General features: G+C 43.6%; 1 long non-coding RNA gene across 1 annotated transcript in view; it reads right to left on the minus strand.

Moving 5' to 3' along the window:
• The window catches only part of LOC112550446, a 33,077-nt gene extending 25,208 nt beyond the window's left edge, over positions 1-7,869 (minus strand). Inside the window, exons 1-2 of the long non-coding RNA XR_003094299.1 lie at positions 7,654-7,869; positions 7,468-7,537 (exon numbers count right to left, since the gene is read on the minus strand). This is a non-coding gene — a long non-coding RNA (uncharacterized LOC112550446). The remainder of the gene's footprint in view (positions 1-7,467; positions 7,538-7,653) is intronic.
• Between the last annotated feature and the right edge of the window lie 11,942 nt (positions 7,870-19,811).

Consider the following 19,811-nt stretch of genomic DNA (forward strand, 5'->3'; position numbering starts at 1 on the left):
TAGCAAAAAAGAGTGCGTTGGTTAGAACACCCCCATGCTTCAGAGCCTAAATATCAATTTGTGTCAATCATAGGAGTAAGAACACATTGTTAAAATGAAATGACAGCCTTTGCCTTATTTATTTTTATAAGTATTAAAAAGGAGAGTTTTCTTGCTAGAAAATTTACTTCCCACAAAATAAATATTATTGTGCATACTGTACAACCAACTAACAAAGTTTGATCTTCGGCTTTTAAACTAAGCCTTGCAGTAGTGACCCTAAATGAATATGGAGGCAGATATGAACCATAAGAGAAGAATGCCTTTTTTCTTAACATAGTGTTCAAGTGATGTAACCCTGCTGGACCAGGAATTATGCAAGAGGCAAGGATTTGTTAGGATGCTCTTTTATTGCACAAATGCATAGCTGGGATAGAGTTAGATCAGCTTTCAAATGCAAGACTGTCTTCATCATCTCACATCGTCTACTAAGTGTGTGGCCTTGATTGAGGCACAGCACCCTGACTGTGACTCAGTGGGCAACAACACACACAGCTGTGCTCACCACTAAGCTTCTTAACAACCTTTTAATATTCATGAGACACTAAATGCGGAGTAGCCTAATTCTACTGTGCATTAGTGTGTTATGGCAAAAGTATTAGTCTACTGCACATTAGTGTCTCTTAAAAAGCACGTGCCAACGCTATTGAGCAGTAACACCAATTACTGCAGGGGTGGGCAAAATACGGCCCGCGGGCCGGATTTGGCCCACAAGGCTATTGTATCCGGCCTGCGGGGCCCCTAAAAAATGTAGAAAATTAATATTTATCTGCCCTTGATTCCTGTAAAAAATGACAGGAACCAAGGGCAGTAGGACCCAGGGGAAGCCTGGCAGGCTCCCACAACAGCAGAGCCTGCCCGGCCCCGCCCCCCAGCTGGAAGCCCCACCAGGGGCTTCTGGCCTGGAAGCACGTGGCTGCCCCCGTGGCGCTGGAACTGCAGGTAAGGGGGAAGGGGGGGAAGGGCTGGGGAGGACTCTGGGCAGGGAAGGAGCCCGGGGAAAAGTGGCCCGGGGAAAAGCTGAGTGCAGCGGGGTTGGGGGGGAAAGTGGCCCCTTGCCTGCCCCATGGCCAGCACCCTGTGCTACAGCCTCTCTCAGCCCACTGATGGGAGAGCCTGGAGCCAGCTTGGAGCCCAGGCTGGCAGCGGGGCCAGGTTACAAGCTGGTGCTGAGCACAGGGAAAAGCGGCCCCTCGCTCGCCCCGTGGCTAGCATCCCATGCTGTAACTGCTTGCAGCCCGCATGGAGCTTCCTGTGCCTGCTCCGGACAGCCCCGCATGGGCTGTGAGTGCCTGCAGCAGGGAGCACCGGTCATGGGGCGGGCAAGGGGCTGCTTTTCCCTGTATTCAGCACCAGCTTCTTCCCTGCCAGTGAGCATGGGGTTGAGGCTGTGCACTGCTCCCCGCCTGTACCACAGGGCTGGGGGGCACTGGGTGTGAGTGGGTGCGGGAGCCAGCGGGAACACGGGGCCTGCACCAGTGTCCCAGGGCCAGTGCCGGCAGGGCCCAGAGCGAGGTGGCAGGAACACGGGGTCCCAGCCAGCAGGGGCTCTATGGAGCTGGGCCAGCTCCCCCCTCTCCCTGCTGGTGCAGCCCAGCCCAGTTCCACAGACCCCTGCCAGCCTCTGTCCGGGGAGGAAAAGAGGATTTAGTCAAATGTGACCCCATTTGAAGTTCATGCTTTTGGATGATTTATTCAGGTATATTACTGGTCTGGTACCTTCTGGCATTCAAATGGCCGATGAACCCCTAATGTTGTGAGTAAGGGTTTTTTTCTACATTTGTTCATTGTTTTTACAGAACAGAAATAGAAATAAGATACTTGTTCCCCCGTATCCACTGTGCTGGTTAAACTGCCAGAGGCCTAGCTAGTAAGTTGAGATGCCAAATGCTTCTCCCTGATATTAAATTTGCATAAGAGGGAACCTCACACCTCTCAACCTTAGTTGTGGATTCAAGACTCAGTGCATTCGCAAAACTCAAAACATGAGCGAAAGAGTTCAGTAGGCATGGGATGAGGTTATTTCAAAAGCCACTGGCAGACAATTAACCTTCTTCCTGTCCTTTTAATCAGCTACCTCATCAACTGTTGGGGGCCTTTAAGATAGAGGTAAGAAAGACCATCCCCCATTGCTGGTGTGATGGAAAGATTATGTTTCCAAAGGGCATTAGGATCGATGACTTAAACAAGAACCCCCACGTTAGCCTCCAAATGTTCATTTCTTGCCATCAACTGTGAATCTGGCCCCCATGACATGGAGCACATCTTGTAGTCAATGGGGGTTCTCAACTACGAGCGAGAACAGCGGATAACATTTCTATTCACAAATATCTGTCTCAATGTTTTGACAGTCCTGGGATTCGCAGATATTATAGCTGCATCTTTAAATATCATCCCTACTAGTATTCGGATGCTCACTACTCAGAAAAGTGGGGCTTGAAGGGGCCTTCCAGGTAATCTCATAGCAGCTGCACTGTAGTAAAATGACGCCTTTCTAGATTTATGTTGGCAGAACTGAGCAGTATTTGACTCCCAGCAAAGCCCCTAGCACTCTGCATGGGTCACTATGATAAAAAGCGATAGGACGCCAGGTGAGGAGCACATCTAGTAACATAGCTCAAGGGAGACTTAGCCTCCAGGCCAACTTTCAAGTGACTTTGCATGTCCCTTTGCCCCTCACCCTGCAAAGACTCACCCCTGTGTTTATTCTTAAGCATTCAGCAGGCCCAAGGACTTCAGTGACGAGGTCTTTGCATAATTGGAAAATAAAGCGTGTCAGAAAGTTGGAGGGCATCCTAACTATATCAGATGGAGCTAGTTTAGGGCCAGATTAACGTTGGCCCCTGTAGCGGACTAGCAGCTATTCTCTTCCCTGAAGCAGAGTTCCTTAAAAAGAGTTCAGTCTGTGCTCTTCATACCTTGTTCTAAGACTGCAGCCAGCCCTCAAGAATGCACGCTCTTTATTATATTTTGGGCCTTGCTATTCATTTCTCTTGGCCTACAGGCAGGCACCCACCCCAGTAGAAGTCTTGGGCAATCTCAGGCCTAGTCTATATGACCAGTTTTCATGGCCAAGCTCAAGTTCTGTTGGCAAAGCTTTGAGTACATCCACACACACAGTTCCTCTGTGGCAGCAAAACCCTCCTTCCTGCCGGCAGTCACACCTCCTCAGCAGTGTCAAGGAGGGCATCTGCTGATGCCCAGTACCTGGTAGACGCCCCTGGGTCTTCTGCCAGCTGCTGAGGTCTCTCCTGTATTTCATGCTCTGCCAGCACTCAAAGCACGAGTGCAAGAAAATAGCTGCTAGTGAGGCCTGCCGGGAGCTCCCTTCTGCTGGCAGACAGCATCTGCCTGACGAGAAGGTAGTAAATATAGAAAAGGCCTCACTGAATTGAATCTTAATAGGGAAGAACACAGGCTGAAGGTTTTAAAGCAAAGTGTAAGCCAACTCATCTGGTTTTTCAATGCCAACATCATTCTTATGCTCGCTTCACCCAGCTCTGCTTGCTTTTAATATTCCAGACCTGGCTTTTTGCTTTTTTTTTTAATGCTGCTTCTCCTTCCCCATCACCCTTATTCTAATACACAGAAGTAGAAGAGTAATAAAACAGAGAGGAAAAAGGCCAAAAGAATTCAATATATTAATCTGGATGTTATTTACTGCCTTTGGGTCTCCTCCCAGCTCCATCGAGTCAGAAGCATTTTCCTAGGAGCAGGGCTGTTCAATAGTAAATGAAGAATAATAGCCACATTTAACTGGGCTTGATATCTGGAGAGGTCATTTTTCCTGCAGGTTCACTGAAAGGCAACTCACTTGCCAAGTAACCTCCTTTTTCCAAAGAGCTATTTTTTCACAGTTCAGTTCTCTCCTTGCAAATACCTCCCAAGTCGTATTAAACCAGAATCCTACTCTCTGCCAGCACTTCTTATATGTGGGATGCTTTTCCATAAGGAGACCTTATTCCCCGCCTACGTCCCATCCTGGGAGCGGTGACTGCCTAGAAGAGGTCCCACAGAATCATTAGGACAGGCTGAGGGCTTTGTTATCTGGAAAACCTCCATGATGCTGAAGGGGACAGACTTGAACCTAACCTGTGCCCAGTGTCCAAAGTGTCTTCCAGCCTTGTAATGCTGCTTTTAAAAACCCTGCATGACAATAATCGCTTTAAACCTTCTGTTATTCAAATGTACCTGTTTGAATTATTATAATTTACTTCGGGTTGTCTGGGACCTGATCCTACAAAGCACTGAGCACCTTCAACTCCCATCCTGTGATGCTAACAGGAGGTGATCATATCCTGCCAAAGGACAGCAGGACTTTAAGCATGTTTGGCACATCACAGGATCAGCTCCTAAGTATGCTGGCTGGTTCTCTGACTTGTCATACACCATATCCATGAAAATTATTGACTTCAATGGAGCTGCGTGCTAACTGAGGCTCTACTAGCATGGTTCAAAGGGACATAACAGCAAACACACACTGGGGCAGATTTGTTTTGTTTCTTGGGCTATCCTCTTATTTTACTTCTGTCCCAAGCCCCCCTGCTTTTTGCATTGCCCTGCAGCCATCCTTACTGCAGTTTATCAATTTGCAAGGTTAAAAATAAAATTAAAATTGAAAGAAAACTAATGGCAGGGATGTGATCACAAAAGAGAAGGGGTGTAATTAAGGAATTACATGCAAATAAGCAGCTTGCTCAGAGGAAAAAAATGAAGGAGGAAGAAAACACAATTAGAAGCCAAATATACCTTAGCAATTTAATAGGAAACATTGCATGTGACATTTAAAAGCCAACTTAAATACTGGCAGACAGGAGGACAGATCCGGAGAAGTCACCCACATAAGAGGGAGTGATGGTGTTGCACATGTAGGAAAGGAGTAAGCAACAACCCCTAAACAAGTTGACATAGAAGACCCATTTATGATTTAAGCCAGGACTCGGTCACATGTAGCACAATTAATAATACAGCTGTACATGGGGGATAAGCGGAGTATAGCCTCAGGGCTCAACACAGGGGGATACAAAAAAGACTTGAATGTTATGAAAGGGCTTTCCAAGGAACAGCGTGCCTGCTCCTGGTGACTGCCCCCATTGGATCAGTCTCCCAAACCGCCTGAAGCTGCCCAGAATACTATTACTCTGTCTTTCATGCAGCCCTGTGCTGCGTGTTAAGTCTGAGCTGAAGCCAGAGAGATCAGTCACATGAGGAGAGGTTTGCAAGAGGCAGAAGAAATAAACTAGCGTATTCGTTGCACGGACGTGCCATCTATAGACAGTTTCTATGCATTTGAACCACGCAGGCTGGCACTGTGGAAAGCAATGCAATCCTTTTAATCCTTTAGCTGCCACATCAAATGTTGTATGGACCTGATTTATAAACATCTTCCAGAGAGTCTGTGCAGACTCCAGCGTTGGGTCTGAAATCAGTGCAGACAAAAGCCATTGGTGATGGGACAGTCCACTTATGTGATTCTTATTTCTCCAATATTAAAAAGCTGCCTTTGAGATATGGCTGATTCCTTATCGTTAGAACTTGACCAGTTTAGAGAGACAAGCATAGGATGCGACGGTTAATAAAACAAACAGGTATTTTAGGAGGGAAAGACTTTCCAACTTAAGCATAAAGTTTGCTGGATGTCTGGGGGTAGAGGTGGAATGAAAAGAGACTGGAGGGACGTGGTGGTGGTGGCAAACATTAGACACAACTCCTGAGTCTGCTTAAGGCAGAGCGTACCCTACGCTGCCATATGTTCAGCAGCACTAAGCAAACACCTCGGCTGAACCTGCCTACAGTTGTCCTGTGCGACACCAACTTCCAAGGTGCAGCTCTTTGCTGTAGAGTTCAACCATGTATAGCTAAACACGTCAAAGCAAGACGCAGACAAAAGGATCAAGTTAAGCAAGGTGTAAAATTAGCCAGGCTAAAACTTGTCTGGTGGGTGCATTATAAATGGCTAGGATAATGGTAGTTAATCCAAGGAATATTTTCAAGGAGAAGAATCTACACCTTGATGCCTTTAGAGCTCAGGGCAGTCCATTACTTGCATAAAACTCCATCGTGTTTCCTGTTTCCTCAGGAGAAGTAAGAAGCACAAAAAAAAAAATAGTCTTCATTCCTCAATATGCAGCCACTAAGCAGATGCATTCATGTCACACAGCGATAAAAGCCTCTTTAAAAGAGTCAGAAGTGAACAAAAATCAGTGACTATGGGAATTAAAATGCCCACAGACACACCACTCAGCTCTCATCAGTACTAAGCCAATTGCACCCAACACAAAAGAAGTTAAGAGGCACACAGATATTAAATTATTTGTGCTGCCTAAATCTGACTGAAAGGAGCATAAGACAGAGAAGAAAATGCTGGACTGCATTTTCTCAGATACCCCTTTGCTAACAGACTACAAGTGGGGGGGAAGTCATGGCCCACTGAAGTCAGTGGGATTTCTGGCACTGGCTTCCACAGAAACAGATTTCCACGCCGTGCTCTTGAAGCCTTACAGAACTAGTGTTCTCATTATGCCGGAGACATGCCTACGTCCATGAGACACAACTTAGGTGCACTGTCAACATTTAACATGGACTGTCATGCAGAAGACAAGGTAGACAGAAAATCTCAGGCTTTGTGCTTCATAAACCCAACTTGAACCGAAGGAAAATGAAAACACTACTGTCTCTGATTGCAAAATACGTATTAACGGCTGCAGTAATATTAGCTGTACCCTTCCCTCACTTGCACAAGGGCAGGTCTGATACACCAGCCAGGTCAGAACAACGACCTCGTCTTAATCCCAACTGCTTAAACACCCAGTAGAAAAGGACGACCTCGAGAAGGACCAGGAAGTCATCGGAAGGTGCTTACCAGAGATCACAAATGAGGTTTTGCCCCTCTTGTTGGTCTGACACTTAAATACTTGCATACCTAATATTATGGCTGAAAGTAACCTCACTCCTTTCACACTGATAACATTTCCCATGGCACACATGCATAAGTCTTTGTGTATAAGAGCCCTTCCCAGCACTCGGCATCTTCCAAGTGCCATGCAGATATTCATTACTCCTCACACCACTCCCGCAAGAAGCTATTTGTTAAAGCTATGGGCCAGGTGGATGAAGTCCCAGGACAACGGTATGCAGAGAGCTGTATCTGGTATTTAAATATGAGAACAAGAGGATACAGAGATGATAATTCATCAGACATCACATCCACACAATCCGGGAGCAGAAACACAATGACTAAGGCACCAGCATATTAGCAGAAGACAACTTCATTGGAAAGTTTGACAACAAACTCATACAAGCCAAAGCCCTTTCTAGCCAAACCTGAAAACAAGATCCAGTCCACACATCAGACATAACAGCCAGGCTTAGCAGCTTCCTAAAAACCACAAATATGGAGGAAAAGCAGTAGGCACGATGAACACTCACCAGCTGCACGGGATGAGAAGGCAGCCCCGAGACAAAACACCCACTTCGAGTCTGCAGCTGCTTGTTTCTCCTGGATCAAAGGGTTTAGAAAAGCATGATGAGAATTGCAGAAAGGCTCTTTTAAGAGGGAGAACCCATTTTTTAGGAACCTCAGTGGCTGCTCCAGGAAAGGGGCTGAACACTTACCTTGCTGAGGACCAAGAGGCCACGTTTAAGACAGTGTTGCCCTTAGATATTTTGCCAGAAAAATAAAGCACCCTCCAGTTGCTTCCTGTTCCAGTTGACAATACAGCTGTGATCAGTCTCCCCCGCCGCTCTAAGACCCCCTAATGGCAATGCTATCTTGGGCAGTTGGTTTGTCTGGCAAACATCTCCAGGATCACCTTTTCACTTCCTTCCACCTGGCACAGCATACTAGAAAGGCAATGCTTATAGTCTCTGTCTAGAACAACAAAAATAGTTAATTCATTAAATTCAATAAGTCACTGAATAGGACAGCTAAAGCAAGTTCAGGCTAGGCCACAGAGGGGAAAGGGTTGTAGCTGGACCTATCCCGTCATATCCATTTGAATCTTGTCTTTGACCTCAGGAGAAGGACCCTGCTCTTCATAGTTACTTAACAGCAAAGGACAGATTCTTTAATCCAAATAGTTTACATAAAATAGCACGGCCTTCCTTCCAACGTATATAGGCAGTACAAGTGGAGCTGTTTTTCAAACAACAGCCTCCAACCCACCAAAGCTGTGTATTAAATCATAACAGGAAGAAAAGGTATCATCTGGCCTTATAAGCACATGAAATGACATTTTTCCTAACAAGCATCCTTATCTTCACTCCAGCTTTATAAAAGCACTGATCACAGTGAGAAACTGTACCACTAGTCCAGGTGACTTTGAAATCAAAATCAGAACAGATCCTGATAATCCTCAGTGATTTTTTGAGGACCAGTTAACATACAGTAGGCACGTCTACACATGCTATTGATGTGAAGCAATAAACTCCAGCGCAGTTCACACCAGAGTTTATTACTCCCAGGTGCTGCGTTTGCATGTATGCCTGGGACTGCAGCATATTAAGCCAGCTCTGGGGGTCAGCCTGCCAGCTCAGAGCTGCTCCACCCCGGCTCAACGTGCTGCAGAGGGGCTGGCTGGGGAATGAGGGTGCTACAGTGCAGGGCTAGTTGGTAGACAGCCCCTGCACTAAAGCATCCTCATACCCAGCCAGCCCTGTTACTGTCTACACGTGCAGTGTGCTGCGCTAAATAATGCTCTCGTAGGACAGTACTTGTGTTAGACAGTACTATGCTATGGCAGAGTTAATTAGTTTACTGTGGCCTAATAGTGCCACACATGTAGACAGTGACATTTTATGGTGGAGCTAATTAGTCAGCTCTACAGTAAATGTCTCATGTAGACAAGCCCAGTAAGGTAAAAAGCCACTTGTTTTCACATTCACCTGCTCCTTGGGTGAAGCATTCAGAAGCCCAGCAAGCAGTAACTGAACGATGGTATCCAATGGTCCAACGAAGCGCTGTGTCAGGTAGACAAGGCAAACATTATTATATTTTTTGCTAGCAGCAACAAAGCTAAAATAGAGTCCACAGAATCCAGGCCAGAGTTCAGAGTAACGCCCGCACAAGGCAAAGGTTGAAGGCTTCAGTGGGCACGTCTATGGGTTCATTAATGCACTGTAATTATGGGGCATTCAGTTTAGTACCTGTATAAGTACTGACTTCTTGTACCCTAATCGGCGCTACTGCGCATTAGCGCAGATGAACACTTTGTGTGTGACGCTTAATGCTCATTGGATTAATCTACTGTGCATCAGCATGTTTTTTGCCAGCCAGGCTAATGCGCAATAAAATTAGTCCAATGGGCATTAAGCGCCTTGTGTACACACTCCCACTGAGTAGGATCTTCAGCTGGAGACAATGGACAGAGAATCAATGAATCCCACTGAAGGTAATGGGCCCACTGACACCAGCTGAGAGTGCAGCTAATTGCTCCCAGGGTTGCCCAAGAATGTTCCCAGGTGGTAAAGGGAGAAATAGGGAAAAGATTTTGCATCTTTGCATGCAATATTGTCAAATTTCAGCTATATGTAAAAGATGAGACACTCGGCTGCTGTCTCTGAGCATTGGCGCCTTGACTTTAGCGGAGTTTTGCTTATTTAAGCCAATTAAGTATCTGTTCGGAGAGCAACTGACTGCTGCATCTGAAGTGGCCTATTGTAAAATGACAGAGAGATGTTGAGGTGTATACTTGCCCTGAGTAGAAGGATGATTATGATTTCCAGGAGGAGGAGAACAATCTCTTTTTTTCTATTTTCTGGTGCAATCAGACCCTCCTGTGGAGAGTATATTGCTAGGGAGCTCTTATTAAATGAAGCCTAGTAAAAGATTTAGGAAAGATAACACTGCTGAGACAGGCTGAGTCAGTCTTACTCAGTGTCTCAAGTGAACTATGCCAACAGACCTACCACCCAAATTACCTGCTATATCAATTGTGTGTTTCTTTTCCCTCGGGTGAATAAAACCACCATAAGTGCAGAATATGAAGATATTTAAAACCTGCCCCTGCAGCCCCATCTCGCTTTCAGCCCCTGTGACATTAAAAATGGTGCTGGCTTGAGTGGGGCCATAGACAAAGGCCTCTAGAGCTTGAAGGATCTGCTTTTTTCCATCGCAGGGGTAGTGAGACTGTGCTACGCATCTTTTCAAATGAGTCCCGTCCTGCTACTGTTTCTCTCTTTTATTCAGGCCTGAACGCTTGGTTAGACAGGACACGTTTCTCAAGGGACTTAGAAGTGCATTCACAGACCAGCTATAAACAAAAAGAGGGCGGGAGAGAGTGTCGGATGGCTTGTGGGCACCTGTTGCGCGTTCCCAATAAGCTGTCGAAAGTGGCCTCCCACGTTAAAGAGCTAGTTATCTACAGTCACGAACAGGTGTACATCACACATTCCTTCCCCTCTGAAATCCACGGCGGCGCTTCCCGGAGGAAGAGTGTAAATCATTACTGCTCTGCGTAACCCTGGGCTTGCTTTTGAATTAAATACTCTGTCAAGCTGAATAATGAAGGTGATGCAGCTGAACCGGGAACTAAGAGGAGATTGCCATTTCATTTTGCATAAGCACAAAACCAAATTTCAAACCCTGGTTTCCAGTGCATGAATTCTGGGTGTCACGAGCTTCAAAAGGCGTGTGTTCCTTTTCAACACTTCACAGTGAAATACCTTTTGAAATGTACAGTATCCTGCCTCATGTTTAGGCTTTCATCCAAATCCTTTGCATTTCCCCAACCAGAAACAAGCAGTAATTTGCTACAGAAATTCGAGTGGTTTAGATGATACAGTCCCAATTCAGAGCTGTGTACAGGCCAAGGCACAGAGCTCCCACTCTCTGGTCGCGTCTACACAAGACACTGGATGCGCAATAGCTTGTTACTACTGTGCAGTAGTGTCGCGTAACACTAAGCATGGCGCGATGCTACTGCACAGTCAGCGTCACCTAAAAGTTGTTCGGCGATGCTACTGCACAGTAACTCCAGTGACTGCTTGGGTATGCAAGTAGTACATGGCTACACAGTCAGCGTCTTGTGCAGAGGCAGCCTCAGGGTAACAGGCCTATAAAGAAATGCATGCATTTCTCGGTGCAGGATCTGGTCCTTACATATCAGGGCTGTACAAAGTATAGTGACTAGATTCATAAATAATAATGACCTTATTTATGACTCTTGGGGAATTCAGGTTCCCAAGAAGAAAACCATCATCTAGAACATTGCTCCCTTGCTCTGAATTTGTCTTAAAATTAGCATTCCCACAAGCTTCAAACAAGGGTCAGCAAACAAAGTGGATGGAAATTAAACTGACCTCCTGGAGACAGGTACAGCTGGGGACTAGAAGTGAGGCCATAAGACTCCTGCTCCTCACACTGGCGGTTCAGTGCCTGTGATTCACTGCCTCAGTGTCCCCAACTATTAAATGGAATAACTGTTCCTCTCTCAGGATGTGGTGATGAGTAAAGCTCACATTGACAGCGTGGCTGGAAGAACACTACTGTTGCTTCAGTAAGGATTGCTATATTAGCATGCTCCACGCCTTTGCTTTGAAATGCCTATAAACCAATTGATTTGATACTGCTTGAAAGAAGTAATACTAAGCATACAGCCTATTGAATCTATTAACTTCAGATGGCATTTTGCTATGAAATTAAATTGGAAAGGCAATAAAATTCCAAAATGTGGAGATCATGCTATACTTAAGTCATTGTAATTCAGTTAGCAAAATGAAAAAGTAATCCTTTTTAGCTGGAAAATAAAAATCAAGGACTCTAAGATGTAGACAAATCCCGCCCCCCCCACACCCCCAAAACGGTTCTCTCAGGAAGCAATCACTGAAGATTGCCTAGTAGACATCATTGCCTTTCATTCAAAGAAAAAGCTGTAGTTTAAGAAGACTTATGCTTTAATCAAAGTTCTTTTTTATGTTCATCAAAAGCACAAAAGTGACAAGAACTTTTAGTGAAGCAAATGCTTGTCAGCTTGTTGATTTTTTGATGACTAAAGCTATTTGAATATTATTATGGATGATTAAATTTGAATTGCTAATAAGGGACATGCCATATGCTTTGCACACCTGTAGCATGCAGCTCCTGGTTTTGATAGGTTATTAGCAGGCTATTACGTTCTAAAAGGGGCTATAAGAAATTACTGAGAAATGGCAATGTAGAGGAATGCATCAGCTTTTACATTGCCTCTTGCATTTCTCATCTGATAAAGTGGGATTTTGGCTTGTATAACCAACGGAAGAACTGGGACACATGACTGACCTGCCAATTTAATTCCAGCATAACGGGAAAAAGGAAAGCTCACATTTTTTATTGGACAAACATGCTAACACAGATCTTGCATTGCAGCTTCTGCTAGAGTAGCCTGTAGTCTCACTTAAAAAAGTATAAATATAATTATATCCCTTTCTCAGTCTAGGGTCTGAAAAACAATGCAATTGCTGCTTTCTGTTTGGCTTTTGCTGAACTTTAAAAAGCACAAGGTAAAAATCAAGGTTTTCTTTTTCCCAGCATCAAATTAAAAGTTTTGGCACCACTAGGGATTGCTGAAGTGATCTGCCACTCCTTTCGGTCACAGTCCAAAAATTAAACAGATTTTCCCCTGTAAGAAACTGTGCAGGGATTTTTATCCCGATTAAAAATATTAAACATTTATGGCACACAGACAAGTCCCTCCAGATTCTAAAGAGGATAGCAACTGCCTGCGTCCTTGGGGTATTTAAACCTAAATTGTCGGTAATTAATTTTACACTTCTTAACCACTGGCTTTTCCTTAGGCAATTTTGAGTAACATGAAACAGAGGGTTTACCCAATCTCTTTGAAAAGCAATTCTATGCTAGGCAGAGGTTAAAAACCTGCCCTCCTTTGTGGGTGTCAGAAAATTCAGCTCGAGGCTTTTTTCCAGGCTAAGATCCCTACCTGAGAACTAGATCATCTCTCTCAATACGCAGCTTTCTGATATCCAAGCAGGTTACTGAGGCATTCACTTATTCATCAATCTTTCCTTACAAGGCTGATACCTCATTTATAGGATGAGGGTATGGCAGGCAAACCTGACCGGTCTGCTACTGTCCGTGATATGCATTTGCAGTTGTAACAATTTCATAGTCCTCATTACTCACCGTTTACAAAGGCACGTACAAAACGGGTTTCCTTCACATCAGCACTTAAGGAATGGCTGCTCTTCATTCACATCCACATTTTAGCTGCCAACATTATTTGTCTGCAAACAAACATAGATGTCGGAAATTGGGCACAGAGCGAGTCAGAGGGATTGATGAATTCATTCATTTGTTTTCCCTTTCAGACACAAGCATTCTAGCAAAACCCTAGCCAAGCAGGAAAGCTACTTTGCAGTAAAACTTGTACTGAGCTAGCCTTTGCTGGAAATTTTTTATTAGGCTGTCCGCTTGACAAGTTCAGAGGATGGTAATCATGCCGCACAATGCTCTGTTTGAAGCCCTTTCCCATGTGGTCAGTTGTGCACAGGGAGCATAGGGTTTCCTTCTCTGGGGAAATATTTACAAATGCCTGCCTACTTGAACTTTCCAATTTTTTGTCTGATTGCGGGACAGGAAAAATTATTGCAAGTTCTCAAAAATTTTTGAGGGTTTGAAAAATCTGCTGCCCAGATCCAGGGCAGCAGAGACTCAGTTTCTCACGCATTCATGAGTTGAGTTCTTCAGGTTGATGGTTGCATAGGAGCGTAATTGCTATGAGAGGGTCGGGATTGGGGAGAATGGGGGGGAATCTTGTCCAGTCAGGTATGCCGGTAATCCAGTCTTGAGCTTGCAAAGCCCATCAAACAAGCATCTGAAAACGTCCAGATCATCCATTTGGCTCATGGTTGAATCTAAGCCCACACACTTGGTGCGTTCATAGGAAACTTAGCATCCAGATGTAGTGTGGCTACAACTTTGTTGCTACTTACTTTGACAAGGTTTCATTTCATTTGACTCTAAAGCAGAGATTAAAAAAGGGGCACGAGTCCATCAAAAGGCCAAGACGTCATCAGCAAACCTGAAACGATGTCATAAGTGTCATGGAAAGCAGCAATGGTCATTACTACAGTAGGCCCCAAATCCTGAAGTCTAGGATTGTGAAAACAAAACCCCTTACTAAAAAGGAAGGGAAGCACAAGATTGAACTCCATCTCCCATGTGATAAGTAAATGTGGCCGCATACTCTGGAACACCCAGGTACCTTGACCACAGTGAGTGTCAGGTTTACCAGCTGCAAGGACAGTGTTTCTTACAGCAGGTTTAACATGTATTCCTTCCTCGAAAGGCAGATCACTACACGTGGAGATGAGAGCTGCCAGGTAATTGAAAGATCCTGGTGACTAATGAGCACCCTAGGGCATCAGCTCACAAGAGTGATATTGAAATAAGCCACAAGGTCATGAAAGATATGCAAGGACTTAAAAAAGTAACACTTCAAAAAATCCTGGGGACTCCACCAGATTGGTGCTGACGTTCCCGCAGAGTGAAACACCTCATTAGAGAGTGAGGACGGGAATGACTGACACCTGGGCTCAGGGCAAAAGGAACAAGCAGGGAGTAGGTAGGACCCTCATTAGGGTTAACTGGACTAATAGGGAAAGGATATGAGCAGAGCTCTTTTATAGACAAGCCTCTCTCTGCAGGAAAAGAAAGAAAACATACAAGATGCTGCCTGTTGGAAAACGGTTGGGGTTATTTAGTTTTTTCTGGCAGATGATGCACTAGGAATGGAGAGAACAGTCAGACACTAATGATTTGGGGATGAAGTCGTGAAAATTGGAGAGATCTGAAGGAGACCTAGCCCTGGGGTCCTGAGTGGGATCTACTGCTCAGCATGACATTAACTGAAACAAGGCTTAATCCCCTGCTGCCCCTCACTGATGTCATTGTGAACAGCATTAACCCCTTAAGCTTGGCGCTATGTCACTCTGTCACTTCCTCTTACAATGAAGACTCTCCAAATTCTGTATGAATGTAATGTCCAAAAGTGCCTAAGTGGATTAGGCAGACAAGGTTCCTTGGGTGAATCTGATATCTTTTATTAGACCAACCCAAATAGTTGGAGAATATTTATTAAGCAAGCTTTCGGGTTCAAAACCCTTCGTCAGGCTAAGGAAGTTTCAGCAGTTGGTGTGTGCTCTTCCTGGATGGAATGAAAAGTGGATTAGGACTTTTAATTAAATCTGTGCTACTATGATAGGTCACTTAGGGCAATGGGTCTTAACCAACCCACCAATATGCAAAGGGATGCAGTTTTCAACACTGCTTCACCAAGTGAAAATGAAGTTGCTGCTGCCACTGTGAATGCCTTTATATCTAACTGTGCCGTGAGATTATGAAAATCTAATGAAACCTGCTTTGAATCATAAGAAAACATAAGTGGTTTAATAAAACAGTCTTCTCTTTCCCAAACCTTAGGAAAATATAATGTCATCCCTGCTCACTGTACCGTTCAGGAAACTCAAGGGCCTGCAGAGTTTCAGAAGGCAAATTCTTGCTTTTTATGTTAAAGTCAAAAGACCTTGAATGTGCTGTTTAAATTGAATTTGTACATAAAAAACCCAAAGTTCTTTAAAAGAGCACATCAATAAAGTAACACCAGTTTTGGCTGCCTTGTTAAGGATTAGTGGTTTTAATCCGTTTCAAGTGTGGGTTGGGAATTAGAAAACAGTGCTGAGATATTAATAACAGGTCATTCAATGTGCACCCTTGCATACATTTAAACGGGCTGGGAGGAGTTTTTATGCTGACTGTAGAATGAGCTGATTAGATCAAATAAAAATCTCATTCAAAGGCCTCTGTGAACTTAAGACATTCAGGATAAAGCCTGGTTTTTCCTTCTAGAGGCTGCATCCATCTTTCCTTGTTGCTCCTGTCGCTAATCCGGTGGTAAAGCAGGAGTATAACTCTTATACCTCTGGAGTACCACAGAGCAGAATGGGAGCAAAATGGGACCTCTGGGTTGTAGCCAGTTGTTATAGTCTATAGCAATGGTTCTCAACCCATGGTCCGCGGGCCGCATGAGGCCCAGTCAGCACACTGCTGCAGCCCATGTGACATCCCGGTAAATGGATACACAGGAAGTAAGCTGTGTGGGTGCAGCCCACATAACACAAAGAGATGCAAGTATGGCCCACTGTGGCAAACAGGTTGAGAACCATTGGTCTACAGCAATGTGTTGGTCAGCTGTCAACCGATGCACCATAGTGGTTAATGTGAACCTACTTCATATTCCCTTCAATTAATATTACATGATAGTGTAGGCTGGGAACGCTTAAAAATACACATTCATATTTTATATTTAAAGGTTTAAACGTAGGAGGAGTCCAGGCACCTTTCTCCAAAAAAGACTGAGTCATACTCCCTGTTTACACTGTATAGTAAAATCAGGCACTGTACCTGTGGTGGCAGCTAAATATTCTGGTTTTAAAAGGGTAGGTCTCCTTGTCTTGCCATCTTAGAAAAAAAATATCAAGAAGTAGTTTTCATTCCTGCAATGCAAACTTTTTTGGGGAAGAGGTACATTTAACTCTTTAATTATAACAACTTGCACGTAAAATCTAATTATGCAAATATTGTAAACATGACAAACTATACATTTGGTAAGAAGCAAAATGCCAACGTTGAAGAAGGAGAGAGAATCTGCAAACTCAAAATAGACCTCAAGGCAGTAATTCAGATTTATGCCAGAGTTATATGCCAATCACCCATCGTATTTTAATCTCCTGCCTCTAAATCCAGTTAGAGACAGAGGACCTTAGTTTGTAAGGTAAATCTGCAATTTGGAAGATAAGGCCTCTGATCAGCCACATACTTCCTGTGTGATGCTGGGCAAGTCAGTCAGGCTCCCTGTGACTCAGTTTCCCATGGTAGGGATAATAACGCTGCATACACTGTTGGAAGGGTAATACTTTAAAGACTGTGAGAAGCTCAGATATTTCTGTAAATGGATCTTAGAAATGTATTGTGCTTATATAGACCACATTATTTTATTTATGAGAAATAAAGGACAACATGTTAAAATTTAGGGAGGTAAGGATTTCAAAATCATCTTCTGTCTCAGCAGTTTAATCATATGTAAAACAAGTTATTTAGAGGAGAAGTTCTCAAGCTCACTCCACTGAATCTCCACCCTCAACCCCATCCTGGCAATTTTTCCACAGCCCTTTGGAGAAATGTATGGTACACCACAATATTTTTTGTGCAGCAGATCCTGTGTGCAAATGATTCCTTCCCTCCTAAATAAACATGCAATTTTGCTGGAAAAACAATTGGCATTTTGGCATCTTCAAAAAGTGTAAAGGTAGGTCTCAATCTAGCATTAAATAAACCTAATGTAACTAATTACCATACATGTGCAGATTATTGAGATAGGTGGTCTTCTAACTGTGCTGTACCGTATGCTCTTCCGCACCCTGAAAAAAGAGAACAGCCATTGTGCAGTGCACTCAGGTCATACCCCAAACCTTTTCCCTCCCTTTCCCAATCACCACCCCTAGCGTGCCCATTAAACTTAAATCAGTGATCACAGCCTTACATTAGTTTCCCATCAGTTTGGAGGCATCCTGCATGTGCAGTAATATCAAAAGCCATTTCTGTTCATTTTAAAGCTCCTTTATGCTGCCTAAGTCATATGAGGCTTAAGGACATTGAGAACTTGCCCATAGCGTCCCGTCTTAAATGAGCTGATTGGAACTGAGTTTGCATGGATGTTGTTTTCTAAATTTTTGCTTTTGCCTGTCTAGACTCGCCTATGGTTTCGCTCCCTGGTTACATAATACAGCATCTGCTCTGCAGCATGACACACGTGCATTAGCAAGAGGGACCTCTTTCACCTTAACAATGTACACATCCTATGGGCACTGGAGAATAATTGCCATTTTTGCCTCTATAGGTAGGATGGTCATTGAAATGACAGCGTGGTCCATGCTGTGAGGCAGATTATGTCCTGTTGCACTGGAATAAGAACCAGCACTCCAATATGAGTTATTTAGACCTGTGTTGTATGTGCAAGGCCATATACACAGCTACCTCTCCTCCCTGAAGCAGATGCATACAGAGTAGGTAGAGAGACAGAGGGAAAGGACAGTCTTGGCACCATCCAAACCATACTCTTAGTCAGACTAATAAGTGAATGCTTGTACAAACCAACAGATGACAACCGCAGGAGGAAGCAAGGGAAAAAGGCACGACTGCATTTCTGCCTCTTAACCCCACTCAGGGCACTCTCATGGTGTCTGTGTTTACACACTGCCCCTTCTGCACAACTGTTTCTCAAGACATGCTCTACATACAACCACGGTTAAACCACATGAAAAAAAAAAGAGATAGATACATATTTCTCTTAAGTTGGTGCTTCTGTTGCCAGGACACAAATGTAAAGGAGCTTAGATTTATGGAAGGGCTTTTAAATTGATCTTCAGCATTTCAGGAAGAAAATTAAATGCCTTGTTGTCTTGGAGACCACCTACAAAGAATGCATCTTCCATAACAAAGGACTGTACATCACTGAACAAATGAGTTTTCCAGAGCTGGCACCTTTAAAGCTTTGCAATCTGTACAAATGTTCAGCCTTTGATAAACTACCTTAGTCATTTAACCTACTAATTGGTTGTAACTCTTAAAATGTTACATGGATTGTTTGAATCACATCTTGCAACATGGCATGATTTCATTGATCACTCTCCTCCTGACTTCTCTGCTGGGCAATTTATAAAAAGTTCTATGCAGAGCTGATTGTGCAAACACAATCAATATGGATTAAACTGCTTTTTAAAAATTCCTCCTCCTCCAAAACTATTATGGATGAAATTTGGAAAGAAGGTTGGACCACAGGAGAACATAAATGCTGTAAATCACAGTGTCCTGACAACATGAACTCCTGCACAGTGTTTAGATTCCATTCTTATGGCATTCATCATCACAAGGAAGAGTGCAGAGACGTACCATTTGCTGCGATTTCCAAACACTTCTAAGCATTTTCCTTTAGAACAAAAACACGACTTCATTAGCAGAGCTGAGTAAAATAGTATATGCAAATAAATATTATTTGAAAAATTCAGGCCAAATTCCATGGAAAGTTTCAGCTGAAAAAAGTAAAATGTTTTGTTTTGACATACTGAAACTTCAACTTCAAAATGATGCTTTGTTGAGCTGAACTCAATTTTAAAAAGAAGGTTAAATGAAACGTGTGGTTAAATTAACTGTTTTGTTTGACCTAACATGAAATTCTTTGGGTTTTTCATTTCAGTGGGAAAGCATAAAAGAATTTTCATTTAAAGTCAATCAGAACCTATTTATTTTCTTTTTGATGCATTCAATTATTCACAAGCTCAGCTCATAACCCTAATCCAAGATGAGAGCAGAATAAACTTGAACTAAACTTTCATTTTCTGGTCTTGTTTATACCTGGTTCCCAACATGTCTGTTGGTAATAGTAATGCACAGATTTTAATTGGATGGGAGCCTAAAGAACACTAAGAACATGTTAAGACATTCCTGACCTGCAGGATTCTTTGATGTGTTCTGAAGGCCTTAAATTAGCTCTTCAGAAGTATTTTAAGGGTTAAGTCCCCTGTAGCAAGGATGGCTTAGCAGTGTTCAAAGAGTGAGGTGAACTCACTGGGAAGAGCTTGATGGCAAAATATTAAAAAGGGGCTCTGAGCAGAACCTCAGGAGGTGATGGCTAATGGCTAGAAAATAATATTTTGAGGTTTGCTTTTGGGAATTGACTTGTAGGTAAAGTAGAACAATGGTCCAGAGCAATGGCAAGGGT

Source organism: Alligator sinensis, unplaced genomic scaffold (assembly GCF_000455745.1).
Source record: "Alligator sinensis unplaced genomic scaffold, ASM45574v1 scaffold207_1, whole genome shotgun sequence".
Lineage (NCBI taxonomy): Eukaryota > Metazoa > Chordata > Crocodylia > Alligatoridae > Alligator > Alligator sinensis.